At 41.2% G+C, this 18,976-nt stretch overlaps 1 protein-coding gene across 2 annotated transcripts in view; it reads right to left on the bottom strand.

Moving 5' to 3' along the window:
- The window catches only part of LOC146380829 (sodium channel protein type 3 subunit alpha-like), a 267,758-nt gene extending 249,244 nt beyond the window's left edge, over window positions 1-18,514 (bottom strand). For both annotated transcript variants that reach the window (XM_084939857.1, XM_084939858.1), the window contains exon 1: window positions 17,887-18,514. The gene's annotated coding sequence lies outside the window, so the exon portion shown is untranslated. The remainder of the gene's footprint in view (window positions 1-17,886) is intronic.
- Window positions 18,515-18,976: the final 462 nt, after the last annotated feature.

Raw genomic sequence — 18,976 nt, forward strand, 5'->3', positions numbered from 1 at the left:
CATACAAAATGTAATCAAATGGAAAAGTCTCTTTTTAAAACTTGTTTTATTAGTTTTAATCTTTTAACTTTATGCATCAAGCAAAAATTTAATTATCTGCAACATTCTCTGACTGGAAGAAATTTGTTTAACATTTAAACTTATTTTCTGCACATTCCAGCACATAAAATATTTTTTTGTGTTTACACTCAGTCTTTCAAATAGATGCAAGTAAAACACAGCAGAAAATAAATAAAGTCAAAGACTAGCGGTCCTTTTGCTCTATTTTCACCTGTAAAGCAGGAGTAGGTAAGCGGAGGTTTACCCTGGTGCAGGTGTGCCGCAGCGGTCAGTGGAAGAATCCGCGAGTTTCTCTGTGAGTTTCCCATCACGTCGTAGCTACTCGGTGCTTGCTTGGAAGTTTAGGGGTTTTTTCGCTGTAAAAAGAAGTTTTCTTCCCACGCACAACGGACGCTAATGTTTTTGTCACTTTTTATGGAATCAAACTCAAAGTAAGGTCAGTACTTCCACGCTTTAAACGCTGCACGCTCATACTCTCTCCGCACTCGATATATGATCCACTGTTGATCTGCACACAGCTGTTGTCACGAACGTCGCACTCGCTTACGTCACTGTCATGAGACATTCTTGCAAAAAAATCACGGTTTTAGTAACGCAGTAACGCAGCGTTCCTACGGGAAAGTAACGGTAATCTAATTACCGTTTTTGCAATAGTAATCCCTTACTTTACTCGTTACCTGAAAAAAGTAATCAGATTACAGTAACGCGTTACTGCCCATCTCTGTTTACTACTCTAGTTGTAGTTTTCAATTCTTGGCCTTCACTTAGCTCCAGTTTCTATTTTGAGTTTGTAATTCCTCGTGTGTTTAGTTGTGGCTTTGTAGCGGTTTAGAGATGACAGATCTCAGGTTTGAGACCAGGAGGAGACACATATCCCTTTGGGTTGTGTCAGAATCAGATATGTGGAGCTATCTGTGTGGAGACCCTTGGTGAGTGAGGGAGCAGTCAAAACAAAGCTACTTCATTCCCCGTGTCTTTAGTTACTGTACTGTTCTATCTGCTCTCCCCTGATTGTCTGCACCTGTGTCTCACTCATCCCTGCGGTGCCTTACCCTTTCGGCCTTCTCGGTGTATAAATAGTCCAGCCTTCTCTTTGGCCTTAAAGGCATCTGTTATACTTCCTAGTTTGTGTTGCTCTTTTTGTTTTGCGTCTCCTCCTTGGACTTTGTTAACCTCTGAACTTATACGTATACCAAGTTTGTTCATTGTGAGTGTGTAGTAATTAACAAGGAGTTACATGAACGAGCTAGTATACCTCACTTTATGGTGTATTAATCATCAGTGTTTGCTACATTTAAGTATTTATTTAAATATTACGGTGACCACGTTTTCCAGCTACTTTCGTGGAAATTTTCTTTTTTAATTTTATAATTTCAAATAACTTACTCAAATGTTCAACATGCTTTAATATTAATGACAAGGATAGTGGAGAGACTCATCAGTAGGACACATTAGGACATGGTGTAAAAATATCAAATGTCCACACTTATTGGACAAACAATGTTGCCTGCATTATAAATTTGCTTGTCAGTCATTAATTAATTCTTTAATTTATATTTGTGCTCATTCACTCAGCTTTTCACCTCCTAAAGCAAATAATATTTGCAGTCTTTATATCCACTGCAGTGGAGTTATTTCATTACATTTTATTCTCTTATTTCATTTTTGAAATGTTCTCACTCATTCATTAAAAAAAAAGATGAATTATTAATTCAAAGTACCGTGGAGTTTCATGTGTGGCCCTGGAGAATAATGTAGAAATAATTATTCTCTGATAAATTAATAACTTCCCTAATTTATTCTGACTGAAACTGGCGATAAGTGAAAGGGACGCATGTGTAAATGTGCGGCCTCTTTACGGATTCACAAATCGAGGAGGAGGAGAAATGAGAGAAGGAGGGAGGAAGAACATGGAGAGAGAGGAGGGAGACGGAAGTGTTTGACACGGCCGCCCCACGTCAAAATAAATCACTAGCAGCAAAGTGTTTTAAAATGTCGGCCTGCAGCTGAGAGCAGCGATTTACTGCGATGAGGTTCGTTTTTAATCATTGGTAGATCTGAGTCACATTTAATGTTTCTGCTGCCGACGGACGGCCGACTGTAAACCAGGCAGAGAAACACTTAGGCCACCAAATGTTGGTACACAAGAAGACCACATTTGCCATCAGTCCCATGATTTCATGTCTCACCACCTTTTCAAATTACAAACAGAATAAAAAAACAGAATAAGAAATATTTTTCATAGTTAATATTATTATTACCAATTTGTAAGCAGACTGTAGCGAAAACACAAGGCTTTCCACGACTTTCTTGGCTCGGCCTCTCACTTCCTGGTTCATCGCCTGGATGAATTTTCCACAAAATTCGAAACAATCCCACCTTAAAACTGAACAACGCAGCGTCACCTCAGAAATCAAGTCCAAATGTCAACAAATGACCAGATTCTAGCATAAAGCCAAACTCTACAGATAAATGGAAACGTGGCCATAAAATTACAGTCAATACTGCAGATGGAAAACAGGAAGTGGCTAAATTTGGTACATGTCATTTTTCGTTTTATGAGATTCATGTTTTTGTGCATGGTTACTAAAAAACTACAGAATAAAACTAACAATATCAGCAGGGTGTCTGATTTGTGAATGGATTGTTTAGTTGTGGTCAAATCAGATCCTAAAATATCTCTTTTTTTGGCTAATGATAGCTAACCAAGCTAACACAGAGACATGCTGCACAGCAAAAAGGCCATGAGGTCAACATAACATAAAATTACATAACAAAATGTAAAGTCAATGGTAAGTGCACCACAGCCCTGTTTATGTCTCCATCTATTTTAACCGATGCTAACTGACAAACATGAGCTACAGGATGTCGACTGCAGTTCAGAGCAGTTTTCTGGAAGTTATGCAGAACTCCTTTAAATGTTCTCATTATTACCAAAACCAGACAGCACAGACTGAGAGTAACAATTTAGTTCAAAGAAGAGAAGATTTTTCTCTTGTATTAAAGCTAAATTCTGAATCGAGGTTTACTATTTCTGAGAAGAAAGAAGAGTACTGAGAAGGATGGGCCTCTGGTGGTTAAACGGGTGGAGGAGGAGCAGAGGAGTGCGGGTGGTGTTAACAGGAGGTCGAATGACTCCATGTGTCCCTGATAAATCACGAGACCTCAAAATGGACAAACTGCCTCCAAGGTTGACTGACCAAACAGCCGGAGGCCGAGCTGCTGCCAATAAACCGCCGGGTTTGAGAGTGTTTAAGGTGAAGGTATCGTCTACAGTCTACAATAAATCTGTTGTTTCCTGTGTCGTTTACACAGCCATGCTACCTTAAATGTCTTTACACACATATGTGACTGAAGAGAAAATACTGTTTGAATACCACTTTTTAAACAAGTTTTATGGTTTGTAGTGTGTATACTGCACTTTATTATAAACCCACATTCCTATTTTAATTGACACTGGTCTTGATTAATGACAAGCTGGTTTCACATGTAAACAAACATGTAGATGATGGTGTCTGCACATGAGGCGGGGGGACAGTGCAAAAAGAGGTTAAAGGTTAATTTTATGGGCTGACCCGGTGACCAGTGAATAGTTAACAAGAATACCACACAGGTTACAAACCGCCCTCACAGGTCCTTCATTTGACTCCTGGTCGTCCGGACTGTCCTGTTCCCACATAAAACAGAACCATGTAGTCGTAAATGTTTATGCTTTGCATGTTTTATACAAGTCATAATTCTGATGGTTTCGTTGTGGAAGTGTCCATTAGACATAAAGGTCCCATAAGACAAATGAAACGTGGATTTTTAGTATCAGAGGCAGATCGTTCTTCTGAGAAATCTAATGACGGTAAAACGACCAAAAAAAATGACATTTAAAAAGCACTTTTAAATTAATTTTATTCCAGATTTTAGTTTGCAGACTCGTAATATTACTGGATTATTGCATTACTGGAGTCCTTGAACTGGCTGTGGTAAATGAGAGCTCGATTTGAAGCTGGTTGTCGGCAACTTTAAAGAAGCCAGCAATAAAAGGTGGAATTAGTCATGGGAAAAAAAAAGTCTTGCTCCTCAAAAATATCTCCACCCCGCAACCAGGTCACACTCCAGACAACTCTAGATAGGGAGCGGTCTGATCCCACAAATACTTAAGCATTGCAGGGAGTGCAGGAGGCACTCTCTGAACCCCCGAGCAGCTTTTCAAAGAAACCTTTTAGAAGATCTTTTTCTGATCCTACTCAAACAGCGAGTGAAAAGAAGCCTTGAACTCCAGCCTGTAGCTCAAAGGTCCTTTAAAACTGGAAACAATATGAAACATGTAATTTCAGCATTTCTTAGACTGATCATTTCAGACCGTACAAGAAAATGACCTCCAAGCCCGAGCTCGCTGCACAGCTGGTCTAAACTCATATATTGAGAACATTGTTGGAGGAGTCCATGGATGTGCCAGATGTGCCCCTGATTAACCCACCACATGCCCCAACCTCCTCATCTCAGCACAAAGTTTTTTGTGACATCTGTTTAACATGAAAAGTAATACGAACAAAATGCAAGAAGGCTTTTGTGTTATGAATAAAGAAAAGGCTAGAAATCATGTGCACTGTTAGCTACACTTCACTGTTATCTGTAATGATTTGGGGGAGAACATAAATAAAGAGGATGTAATAATTATTGTTATTGAAAAGAATAACAATGCAAAATGAAATTGACCTTCTTTGGTTTAATTAACGTTCTGTAACTGTGTGCAAAACTGAAAAGCAGTTATTTCACCACCTTCTCCATCTCTTGGTTTTAACCTGACAGGATTAGAGTGGGGAAAACACAGAGCGAAGGTGAAGGGAGAAAAAAGAATGAATAAAGTTACTGAAGTGACTGAACTTCATTTAAAAAGCCAGAAAACCCCAGGGTCTCCGCTGTAATCAAAACAAACACGGTCCACTTCCTCGCCGACGCTGCTGTGCTCATCCCGAATTATTGAAAAGAGTCCCACACTGAACGTAAAGAAAGACTCTGGGGGGGTCTGCTGCTGGCACTGATTATAGCTGTGAGTTCAGGAGGCAGTTCCAGCATCTGGGTCAGAATCAGAAAAAACTTTATTGATCCCGGGAGGAACCCCGATTTGCTGCTGCTGATGTTATGCTGCCTGCTGAGTGTGTGAACCAGCTGTGCAACACACTGTGTCGTATTTTGAGACGAGCACTGAGTTGCCAGCATCTCATTTGCATAAAGCTCAAGTCCAGGCTGGTTCCTGAAGTGAGCCCCCTGGTGGAAGTTGAAGTTACTGCAAGTAGACAACAAAGATCTTATAGTTTTTAGTTCAACAATGTGCACGCTGTTGAACCAAAAGCAGCTTATTTCCCACCTCGAGTGTTTTCTGAAAAATATTAAGGTGAACTTAGATCTACTAAATTAACTCAGATTTAGGTGCTAAAAATGAATCAGATAGGTTTCAGGTTAAAATGTGCTCTTTATTTTAAAAAGTAACAAGTTGGCAGTGGCAGACCTTCCATAATAAGCACTGTCAAATGACACCTTGTGCAAAACTGAAACGCTGAAATATTTTATTTTATTTTACCCATCAGGAATGAGAATGACATGTAGAGATTTACCTTTTTCCTAAAATCTATTTTCCTAAATCTATTTTAGGATCAAGTTTTGGTGTGTTAAAAAAAGCAAAGTGGTTGGAAAACTTTCCATGCCTCTTTTCCTTCTCTTCTCCTAAAAAAAAAAAAATCAAAAAAAAAATCAAAAAAAAAAAAAAAAAAAAAAAAAAAATCATACTTTCCAAGATTTTTCCTCTTGTTCGGTTTTCCTTTATGGCGAAAGCTCGAACGGCTCAAGGTGCAGCTATCTGGCCTCTTTGTTCCTCCGTAAGCTGCCTTATGCTGCCTGGAACAGGCACTTAAGAAAAATGTTGACTGTCAGACCTCTATTAAAGCTGACACATGCTGCTCTTTGGTATTTTACTTTATATGACTCACCAATGCAGCTGCCTTTGGAGCTGCCATTAAAGAATATCACAGACTCCTGTAAAGAACGTCTGCAGCATTTAAACAAAAGCTTTTGTACTCTCAATTTAATTGCGGCACAATAAGTAAAAGGGACTTTAAGATTTGGCTGTCAGAGTTTTTTTTGTTTTCAAAAAAAAAAATCTATAGACCAACTTTACAGGACGAGGGGGGGAAAGTGGATCTTTCAAAGCAAAAAACAGCAATTTCAATGTGTCCAAAGTGCTGTGAGAACAATGCTATTACTCCACAGGTGGCAGTACTGGCAAAGTATTTATGTTTTATTTTTAGTCACAGAATAAAAAGTGGTTTTAAGTTTTTGATAAAAGGCTGAGAAGCTTTAAAACAACAGCAGGCTGCTGTAGCTTATTAATAGACACACGCGCACACACTGATGACACATGACACCATGTATTCAGCGTATTCACTGTGTCTTCACCCAGTGAAGATTGTGACAGTGTGATAATACGTCTCAAGTACAGGCTGAGAACATTCTCAGAGGCTGCGTTGTTACGTAACCCGCCCCGAGAGCAATTAGACCCAAAAAATGTCAATTTTTCGAGTTTCAGCCGCGTCTCATGGTCTGCTGCAGCAGGTGGAGCTTAATGAGGAGCTCTGAAGATGCTACAGGTGCTCAGCAAGTACCAACAAGACAAAGACAACACAAACGCTGCAGTTCCTCTAGTGCCACAAAAGTGAGTCAGTCCCCATAGACTCCCATGTTCAAATGTCCAACTTTACAGCAAAAATAAACACACTTACAGCCTGATGCAAAAACTGTTTTGGCCTCTTTGGATAGTTTCACCTGACCTGTGCAACTTTACAGGGACAGGGATGTTTTTATAACACACACATTATAGAAGAGAGGAATGCACTGTTGGTATCAATACTGTTGCAAATAAGACGAGTTTGTAACCCAGAAGTAATTTTTAGTATCGATTAGTATCGCATTGTTGACAACCCTACTGGCAGGTTTATGCTAATACAGTCTGCTAGCTGCCTGCTAGACCTCAGCTAACTGTCTCCAAACTGGATCTCTGGACCATTTTTGTGCTGTTGTAGCTTTTGGGAGCATTTTTAATGTAATCATCTGACCAATAATATGGCTGCAATGCAATTCAAGAAGCCTGTACTCCAGCTCTTCTAAATATTTTCACTTCACGATCCAAAAAACACCCTAAAGGTCTAACACTAAGGCTTTCAAACATCCTTCTGTTATAGATCATCTCTGATGCTTAACACATTTTGATTAGGACACTTTAAAATTCTTTAAGCATCGTGTTATCACAGTGAATATTGCCATGTCACTTTGTATTTCTTTGAAAGTATCCTGCTGGGATTGAAAAGTATATAAATATGTTTAACAATTAACTTTAATTTGGAAAAACTTGATTAGACTCATTTTATGTCCACTAATGCATCAGAGTGCGTGAAGGTGATACAGTTGCAGTAAATCCTCCTACATGAAGCTTATAATGCTCAGTGTTTGTTGGAACTGCTTTTATAAAGTGTTACTTTTATGGGCTGCATATGTAGTGCTGTTTCTATTATTTCAATCATCCCATTCATATTAAAGAGAGCAATCCAAATAAAAGACACGCCTCTATTTATAATGCAGTTCAGCTGAACGGCACCACAAACCATAATGGCCCCAAAGATGAATTGAACTAAATTTTAAAAGCTCTGAAACAGATGATTTACTGCAGGGCCGTTTGATTGGACTGCGCTGGTTTCAGCTAGGTGCTATAAACTGCCAAGTGAGCGTGTATTTCATTCAATATGAGCATCCATTAATCTGAAAAAAACAAGCTCTGCTGATTTGGGCAGTAAAATTGTTGAAGGACGGAGAGAAGGCGTCACTTTTAAGAGTCTTTCTCTGCAAGCTGCTTTAACAGAGAAATTACAGATAATTAAACTGTCAGCTCTGCGCTCTCTGGGAGAGAGGATCACTGAGATTAAAGCAACAGATCTGTCCATCCTGACTCAGCCTCCTCACGGAGCTGCTGTGCCGCTGAGTCACCGCCTTCGGTCTGAACCAGGGACTCAGGTGATCTGCTGGAGGAAATGCAGGCAGCTCAACAAGTGGTGACAAACAGTTAATCACAATAAATACAATCTAGAGCACCAGCAGCTAACAGTAGCTTTAAGAACTACTCTTAAGACTCAGAAGAATGTGTTTTTCTTTTGACAATTTTCTGCTAAAATGTATGACTAACTTCTTGATAATGAAGAAAGTTATTCAGAGAGCTCCTAACTGTTCTGGAAAGCAGATTGTGCAATGTGCTGATGGAGACGAGGCAGCCAGAGACTGTAGGATAAACGTCTAGGTAACTGATTGAAGCAACTACCAATGAGAGGAGCTCATATGTGACCAGCTGATAATAAACTATAGAGCTTTATGGATGAGCTATGAACAAACTGTGTGCTGGGTATGGGTAATCATCAGTGTTTATGAGCTTCTTAGATGTTTAGATAACTGTGATGTGTTTAAATCTGTCTTCACTTCCTACATTTTTACATTTGAACATAAAGTTTGCAAAGCTGAAACTTTTTAAAGTGCATTTGCTACACTGAGATGGACCTGCCGTGAATACTTGTGTAACTCTTAAAGCTTTTATATGACCAAATGAAAAGCAAGTTCAAATGTCATTTCTTTGGAGCGCAGGTGATCGTTCTGAGTTTGGATTCTCAGAAAAGTTTGTTTCGCTGAAATCAGCCGGCAGTGCCAGCAACCACAAGTTGCGGTTTGCGTTCCAGACCATTTCATGCTTTGTTTAGAGGGTACGACATGAACATTTACGTCTTTCATGGGAGTTAATGGCCATGAAAACAAATGGCAGGAAGACAACAAAGGAAATGAATGCTAAGCAAATGCTCAGAGGTGGACTGTGGGTTTCTAAGCTTGACCATAAAAGCTATAGAGATGCTCTCGGGTTTCCCGCAGTGCCTTTTCTGCACAAAGGTAAGAGGTAATAAGCAGGAAGCTGGTTCCAACCTGAGGACTGATGTCAGAGAGCCGCAGTGCAGCTCGTCCGGCTAACAGCAGCTCATGTTGTCTTAGCTCCTGCTCAGCAAAGGTCAGGCCTGCTGCTCCAACACTGAACAAACAGCACAACGCCGTGTGGGGCTTTTCAACCGCGCGCACACAGAAACACACCGAGAGGCATCCGGACACACACAAACGCACCGAATACTGGTTCAGACATGAACGGACCCATGTAGGCACAGACACACACACGTGATGCATGCGAGGCAGGCGGTGCAGCACTCGAACACCTGTTGTGGGCCGCAGCAGAGCGGCGGTGAGGTGTTGACACAGCAGCTACAGGCTGTTTGAGGAGGAGCTGTAACCATGACGAGGCAAACTGACCGCTGCTCTCTAAAGGTCCCCTACACCTGTAACTGCACCTGCGCACAGGCCACACCCTCACCACATCTGGCAAAATATATGAATATGCAAGGACAGTGATTGTTGAAGTGGTGCTTTCATTGCAGTTTTTATGACATTACAGAGTAATATTTTGTTACAATAACATTTTTACTGAGGTATTTCTTTATTCTTTCAGTGGTTGCATTTACTGTTTATACGCTGTCATTTCCAAGCTTCTGCGATAAACAGCATTCGTATCATCTTACAAATCTTTTTTTTTTATCTCAACCATCACAAACATGACTTCAGCTCCCATCAATATTGATAAATCAATGTATTTCATTGTTTCAAAATAAAATCAATTTGTATCACAAGTTAACTTCCTAACTGGCAGACCACAGGCAGTAAGGATGGGCGGACATGTCTCAGCCTCCACCACTCTCAGCACTGGAGCCCCCCAGGGGTGTGTTCTGAGCCCCCTGCTGTACTCTCTGTACACATATGACTGTGTGGCCACTACCAGCTCCACCACCATCATCAAGTTTGCTGACGACACCGTCGTGGTGGGCCTGATGTCTGATAACAACGAGACGGCCTACCTGAAGGAGATTAGGAATCTGGAGAACTGGTGCCAGAGGAACAACCTCCTTCTAAACGTCAGTAAGACAAAGGAGCTGATAGTGGACTTCAGCACTAAGCAGGAGAGGAACTACCAGACCCCCGTCATCAACGAGTGCCCAGTGGAGAGAGTGGACAGCTTCAAATACCTCGGAGTTCACATCACGCAGGACCTGTCATGGTCCTGTCACATCAACACCGTGGTGAAAAAGGCCCGTCAGCGTCTCTACCACCTCAGACGCTTGAGAGACTTCCAACTGCCCTCCAAGGTGCTCAGGAACTTTTACTCGTGCACCATAGAGAGCATCCTGACGGGAAACATCTTAACCTGGTTCGGGAACAGCACCATGCAGGACAGGCGAGCTCTACAGAGGGTTGTGCGGTCAGCTGAGCGCACCGTCCGCTCCGAGCTCCCTGACCTGCACTCAATCTACAGCAGGCGGTGCTGGACCAAGGCCAGGAAGATCGTGAAGGACCTCAGCCATCCCAACAACGGACTGTTCTCTCTGTTGAGGTCAGGAAAGCGATTCTGCTCCCTGAAGACCAACACAGAGAGACTGAGGAGGAGCTTCTTCCCGCAGGCGATACGGTCTCTCAATCACACCACCACACAGTACTGACCCACACATATGGTTCTTACACACACACTGGACATTCTAGACATTGTTTTTACTTCATCACTTAAATCACTTTAAGCATATTTGCACTGCACAAGACAATGTGGCTTGCACAACACTGGTCACTATATTCTTCATTTCCAGTTAATACTTGTACAGCTGCTGTTATTGTGTGTATATATATATATATATATATATATATATTTATATTTCTTCATACATTCTTATATAGTTCTATACTGTGTAATGTGTATTTGTTGTACAGTTATTTTATTTTCAACTTTAATTTATATATTTTATCTTATTCTTTCCCAGTTAAATTTACCCTTCATTCTAATTTGTGTTGTACAGTTATTTCATTTTTAACCTTAATTTTTTTTTTATATTTTATTCCTTCCTAGTTAAATTTACCCTTTTTAATTTTTCATATTTATTTCCTATCTTATTCATAGCCTTTTCCTTTTTTTTTCCTTTAGGTCACGAGCAGTTGTCTAAGCATTTCACTGCATATCGTACTGTGTATGACTGTGTACGTGACAAATAAAATTTGAATTTGAATTTGAATTTTATTACGTTTTTACAGTCAAGGTTTTTTTTCATTAATAGAAGTCAATTCTATAACAAGTTAACAATAAATACTGAATGTTTAAAGCAGTGAAAGCCATTTATCGGTTATTCAACATCTATTTGTCTATATTTAGTTTGTTGTTTTAAAAGATAACTTTGTGAATTTTGGGGCTTCTGTCTACAAAGTAGATCTAAAGTCCTGTGGAAGTCTAAGAAAACTGTCGGGAATTTATCTGGAATTTAAATTTCTGTCAGCTTTACCACACTGAGAGGATTCTACATAAGAATATCAGGGGCGTTGATTCAACAGCTGGAAACAGCTGGAGATGTGTGCCATCTGCAGGTATTACGGTGAGCATAGGCCAGTCTCACATTTCTTCATGAACTGAGCTCCTGATATTGAGTTGCTTCATCTGTTTATCAAATATAACATATTTTATACCAATAAGACCTTAAATAAGGTCTTATTGGGTGTGTGATGGGTTACAGCGAGTGTGCAGTTAGCCAGATATGGCCCAGAAACCATGACATGACTGACATCTGGTCCAGGTAAGCTGGACCTATGTCTGAAATGAGACAAACTGTCAAGTAAGACCAAATGTGGCACAAGAATCGGCAAACATTAATCTCCATCTGGGTCTATACAACTGATTCTCCACAAAGTCACAATTTCCAGACAAGAAATAATCATTTCTAGGATGTGAAACTTTCTCCTCCTCCACACAGCCTGACTGAAACCAGCCACACAGCAAATATTTAAATGATTTAACTATTTAAACCTTAACCAGAACTTAACATTTACATAAAGCAGACCTTTGTGCTGTTTTTCATTAAAATCTTCACTTGTCTGGTGAGAATCCTTAAAAATAAGTATATGAATATAATATCCCTCTACATTTTAATTATTATAAATAATCCACCATCCATCAACACTGTGATTTTTTTTTATAAGTGCTATAAAAATAAAGTAAGAATAAAATAAGAATATTTTCATTTAAAACTTTATCTGCAGGGCCTGCCCTGTATCGCTGACAGTCTGTTCTCATGTTTGCACATTACAGGTTTCAGGTTTCCTCTTCATGGTCTAAACTGCCCGTTACGAGAGGCTTGCCTTTCAGATTAGTTTGAAACTCCTTTACCGGCTGCACACATCATTCTGCACACTGAAGCCCAAACAAGTGTTTCACACTCTTGGCTGTCAGGTGTTGAGATTTCTTTTTAATATTGCTGCTCTTTCCAAAATAAAATAGCTACACCGCTTTTATTTTATTTTTTTTATTTTTTTTCTCAGCTAACGGCCGTCGTTTACAGAAATATCTTCATTAATCTTAGTGCCCAGACGTTCCTGGATCGACTTTAGAAGCCAGTTGCTTTGAGACATCCTGTTCAGTAAACAGGAACTAAAACATGATGAAGAAGTGAGTGGAGCTGAATACATCACGACCAGAGACTCTCTGCGAGCACACTAACTGGTGCCGTCCTAACGCTCCAGTAAAGCGTATAATAACCCCTGATGGCCTCTTCTGTCTGTAACCGTCACTCCATCCAGAATCCAGAAGGCAATGGGATCACAGGACTGCAGATTATTTATTTATTTTCTTACATATTTTGAAGCAATCCAAGTGACACTGAAACTGCATCTTCAGTGTCACCGGAAGCTTCTCAGTCTGAGGATTCTTTTCTGACCTTCCATCAGCGTTTGTTCCACCAACAAATCTTCTTCTTTGCAGCTTCTCATTTTCTTTGACTTCCCTGTCTTTTTCAGCAGATTCTCGTGAGCTTTAAGTCTAATGTAAATGAAAAAGGAAACGGAGTGTTTTTGACCATAAGGTATCAGAAGCAGCAAGCCTGCAGCTTCCCCCAGGCACTGAGAGGCCCAAGCAGCTCTGCACACACCAGGACATCTACACTGAAGCTGAGAGCGGCAGAGCCCAAGCAAACGACCAAGAGACACCTCACCTGTGCACCTCCAGACTCACACCTACAACAGCACTATTTCATACCCATGCAGGGAGGTTAGAAGGTGGCAGTGAGAGATTGCTGCCTGCGGCCGTTCTGTGTGGAGTTTACATAATATCCCGGTACCTGTGTAGGTTCTCTCCAGGTACTCTGGATTCCTCTCACAAGACACGCATGTTAGTTAGTTAGTGATGCTAAATTAGCCGTAGGTGTACCCTGCCTCTCGCCCCATCACATCCTGAATTAGATATGCAGATGGGAATGGGTGGATGAATTTAGGAATGGAGTAAAGGTGCTTCAGTTTATCACAAAAAAAGTTTGTTTGCGCACAGCTGGAGCTGAATGAGATCCATTAAGATAAAGCTGCCGGGGGAGTTTAGTTTATGTGGTCCAAAAGCTGGTCCTGGGTCTTTGTTAACACGTTTAGGCTGCAAGTCTTTCATCTGCCGTCCCGCTCAAGGACACATCGCAGAGGTGGGGGGTGGAGTGGAGACCTGATGTGAGGTTAAAATAGCACTCTGGCTAATTACCTGCCATTTTTCTTCTAATCTATTTACTCATCCAATTAAAGTATTAAAAATATTGTTATTGTTCACCATTTGAGACTTTTTGATGGAAAATTGTGGAGAAAGTATCTGCAGTAATACATCTCATATATAGAGTTGTGTTTCTGAACTTTGTGGTTGAAGAAAATAAAAGAAGTGAAACAACATTTTAGCCTTTTTTATTTCTTATAAGCTAAATGGTTAATTGGTTGATTACAAATCATTTATAATAATTCTTTTAATAATTTAAACTCGCTTCCTGTTAACTAGATAAAACTGTTGATTCTCATGCTTTCACATTATAAAACTAACTTCACTTCTTTAATTTTATGAATCTGTACGTAAATCATGTGATGATAAACCCATTCATGTCTTTATCAGGCGAGTTATATGAGATTTTATCACCAGGCGACAACAGTCAGACTGCACGCCGCTGACCTGTGAATTATAATCTGAGTCAGCCAGGTGGTGTTTGTGACGGAGAGGGATTCACCCAGAAGGTGGAAGGTCAAAGTTTGTGAATTGAATGAACACACTGCAGCTCTAAATGTTGCTGCGTTTGTTCCTTTCAGGAGAAAGAAAAAAAAAAAAAACCTCAAACCTTTGCGCAAACTAAACCGTTACCGATACCTGGTGCACGTGTTCAGCAGCACCGTGAGGTGATTTCAAATCTGCTTCTAGAAGTCAGAAACATTTATTGTATCTTTAAAGGTGCATCTGTTTGTCAGCTTTATGCAGCGGTTTTCACAGTGGTTCCCACGGTAACTCAAAGCAGGTGTGCCGTGAGACTGTAGATCAGTTAGTGCAACACACACACACACACACACACACACACACACACAGCAGCACAAAAAAGCCATCGGTGCATTTTCATTTGCTGTATCAGTGTTTCTCAGGCACTGGTTTACTAACATTTCTCTAAAAAGCTTCTGTGAAAGCAGAACAGCTCAGTCAGGGCACAAATCATAACTGCAATTATGGTCAATACCACGACCACAATTACTCAGAGACTTTGAAAACTTGAAAGAAAGAAAGAAAACTAAAGCTTACAGCCAAACTGCACAAACTACCATCTTTTATTTTTCTGTTATTAGTCAAACTTCCAAAACAGCCATCGTTCGGCTCCTTTCACAGTTCATCGCTCGCTGTTTTTTTCCTGTGGGCCGGTTGAGGATGTTGTGTCTTATGCAGACATTTTGAAATCAATTTATTAAGCGTAATTATGCGGCCCTGCGCTTTTCTCTGCCACCCGGACCTGGAACTGAATTTGACACCGCTGTTTCCAGTTTCTGAAACTATGCATGTGTAGCATGCGGCTAAAATGCAACCTAACCCTAACCTTGCCCTCAGGGGGGTTTTATGGTGACCAGGTGGATGTCAGGAGGTTAAAAAGGTGCAAAACCAGGTCCACGTTAATTTATGACCCAGTCATTTCTAGTCTGACAGCTCAACACTTTTTGTCATGTCTGCACTCACTCAAAAAAATCTGTTGTTGGATGAACACAATTTAATCGTGGCACCTTTTTCCACGTGATTTAACCAAGTACAATAACCCATTTTTGACCATGTCAAACCAACACATTTGGCATTTAGTGGTTTAATGTAATCAGAATTTTGTTTTAATTCATTCTGCACAAGTTAAAAACTTCAGGAAAACACAATAAAATCTTGTTGTTTGAACAACTTTGTTAATCAAGGCAATTACTGCTAGTCTTGCTTAATGAACCAATATGGGGGTTGATGATTTCATAGAGACAAACAACCATTTGCACTCATGGGTAATTTAGAATCACCAACTAACCTAACTCTAATTACACACTGCAAACCAGCCAGGTTGTGGATTTGAACCCAGGCCCTTCTTGCTGTGAGGCACCAGCACCAACCATCACACCACCAAGCTGTCACTCCAGGCTTAAAACCAGGAAAGCTGTGATTACGAGGCTTGATGCAGACTTCTCTGTACGTTTTTGTCCTTGACAGGTTAAACCACAATAAATAGCGATAGCATACACGTGGTGTGGGTGTAGTTGTCTGCCTCTTAAAACTCCAGCGATTTTCCTGCAGTTTGACATCTAATGTGATCTTGTGAATTGCGTGAGTCCAGCAAATAACCACTCTTACTAGACTGTATCAGGTCATCTCAACAAGAACAAATTAAGTTGCTGAAGTTCATGCAGATGCTACATGATTTAATTACGTTCACCATAGAAACATGAAATTATTTAGTTCAAATTACAAGTTTGAATCTTGTACATGTAACAACCACCCAATTTCATTTTTTTGAGTCCTTAGAGCCAGTGGAGAATCAGCAGATTGTGTTTGGCTGTGTGGGGAGAATGGAGAAATCCCACCCCAAATAAACAATAAAAGCTTTTAATAAATAAGCAGTTAAACCTGAAGGATTTGTAAGAACAGAGAGTCAGAGCTGGTCTGAACCACCGACTGCTGGACAGTTTGAGTTTTTACCCACAGCTGTTTGGAGGACTGAAACCCTCCATGTCTCGTTTCTTCTGAGTGTTATTAATATGCTTAATAGAAAACAGGACTTTACTTGTATTTCTGTCTCTACTCTAGCACTTTTGCTCTTTTTGCTTACTTGGTAGAAATTCTTCCATTTCCTGTAATTAGTTTCTGTTGTATTTCTTGTTATAATGGGAATTCTTGCTGTAAAACAAATTTCTCATAGTGCAATGATGAAAAGAAACTTAAACCTTGTTTCTTTTCTGATATGCAAGACAGGTACAGGATGAACTTGTCAGAATACATCTAGAAGAACCAGTGCTGTTCTAAACCTCTGGAGAACACCTTTGAGTTCTCACATGGAGATACAGAGAGAACAAATCGCCCACGAAGGCTCAAACCCAGAACTTTCTCGCTGTGAGGCAACCTTACAAACCTCTGTACAGACACCGAATGAGGCATGTCAGATTATTAAAGAAAATCTCAAATAAACAAATTGAAGACTGAAGTTAATATTTGACCAGCAATTTTGAGCAAAAACGCTCTCCTGAAAATCTTGGAATAAACGGTGCAAATATACAACTGCGCACCTTTTCAGGCCCGGAGGACTAATAATGAGCTCTGCGGGGGACATTTATGGTGACTGTACCTGTAGGGACAGAAAATGACTTTCACTGTAGCCGCGTTTCTCTCTATGAGCGTGTAGCAAATCAACGGCTCCATTAAAATAAAATGAATAAACAACACTTCTGGTGCCATTTCCGCCTGTAAACTCATTACTCAGCGCCAAACACACACCTCCAGTGCCATTTAAATATTACAGCGATATAAGAAAGTCCGGTGTGACCATCGAGGACATCAAATACATGTACCAGACACTCAGAGTTCTAATCTGTGTCATACATGTACATCCTCTAACAAGTCCTCATATCTGCGGGATTCTTTTATGCGTTTCACAACAGAAATCAAAAGATTCTTGGAGGAAAAAGTGGCAGAAAGGTCAGACTGACGCACTTCGCGTCTCTGCGGTGTTATTGGAATATCACAAAGACGTAAATATGACAACCAGCAGCCACCAGCACGGCCCCAAATGAGCCTCCTCTCACATAAACAAAGCCGCTTAATTAATGGAAAGTGGTGGCACGGGTGTGCTCGGCTCAGCACTGCCGGGAAGGAGCGGGGTTGCATAGGAACAGGGGGAGCGGAGTCTCTGGAGGGCGAAAGTGGCTCAAAGCAGCGGAGCAGAAGGGGAAGTGAAGGAGGGTGAAGCGCTCTGACATCTACTGAAAACTGCGAGTTTTCGGGGCTGACCTCCGCCTGCGTCATAAAAAAAACATATTTGCGTGGAAATGGGTGCAAACGGGAGTTTTGAGGCAGGTGGGGGAAATTCAATTACCTTTAAACTCCAGGAACGCGCGCGTGGGTCATTCTTTGCAGGGGAGTAAATAAATTACGAGGCTGGGACGTTTTAACGAGTTGGGCCCTCTAAACGCACCCGAACACTCTCCGGTCTGATTAAAGTTGCTTCGTGAACGCGCTCACGGGGCAAATAAACGGCTGATACCAGGAACGCGCCGCGCGGCGTGTCGCAGGTGTTTGGAATCGCCAGGATCAGCGGGAAAGGTCAGAGTTCAATCGTTCAGGAACATTCCCGAGCTTTAAGAAGAAAAGGAGATACTCACATGTGAAACTCCTGCGTTTAAAAAATTGCTGCTTTATTTCACACCATCCCCGCCGCGCCGCTCGAACCCCATCCACACAGGAAAACTCCGCGGAGTGCGTGGAGTGAAATCTCTGAGCTCTTCTTCGCTTGTTTTGTTAATCCAGGGAAAGTGAAGATGAAGCTGAGATGAATGAGCAAGTGTCCCCTGCGCGCGCCTCCAGCAGCGCAAAGAGGAGCGGACTGTAGCGCTTCAGTCCAGCCGGGGAGGAGAAAGTGCGCACCGGGCTCCCTCACTCCGCCTGCTCCGCTTCCTCCAGCATCTCCCCAACTTCTTAATTCTCCTGGAGCGGCTTTAGCTCTTCATCTGCTCCCCTTTAATCCTGAAAGGAGCCCTGGTCCGAATCACGAAAGCAGATTTTAAAAACAGAAAAAGAATTTTATCCTTTTCAGGTGTGATCATTAAAAAGCAAAGGAGCGCGCGCTTCCAATAAAGTCCCGCGTGGGCTCCAGCTGCTGGTTTTACTGTTTCTCTGGGTAGATTCTGGGAGGAGGAACACAGAGAAGTTGAGCCGTCACAGCGGAGTGCTGGGCTGCGTTTAGGTGCGTCGGTAGGCTGGCAGGGCTGACCGGCCGGACTCCCATCATCCCCGCCGCTTGATTGCCCCCAAGCACTGAGAGAGGGAGGGAGAGAGTTGGGAAAGGGGAGATAGAGAGGGAGTGGATTATCGCGAGGTTACGCCCCAATTCCCGTTTGTCTCGCTCTGTGGTGGCCGAGGGCACGCGCACTTTTGTAAGCAGAGACACGCAGAAAGTCCACGCATGAGAGTAACGGCTAAGATGTATTAATGCAGTTTATCAGACATACCCTCTGTACACCTGACAGTTCAACGCGGATGGTGCTGAAGTTCATGATGTGTAGCACTAGAAGTGTGCTGTGTAATTCTAACTTAAATATACTTTATGCTAAAAAATGGACTAAAAAATATTACGATAAAGACTTTTTTACATACATGTGCCCCAAACACCGCACACTTTACAGAAATATACTTTATATTAATCATTCACAACATGAAGTCAGAGTCCATGAGTTTCAAAGTTTTATTGTCTTA

The sequence above is a fragment of the Perissodus microlepis genome, chromosome 9 (assembly GCF_051167445.1).
Source record: "Perissodus microlepis isolate ML-2025 ecotype Zambia chromosome 9, ASM5116744v1, whole genome shotgun sequence".
Lineage (NCBI taxonomy): Eukaryota > Metazoa > Chordata > Actinopteri > Cichliformes > Cichlidae > Perissodus > Perissodus microlepis.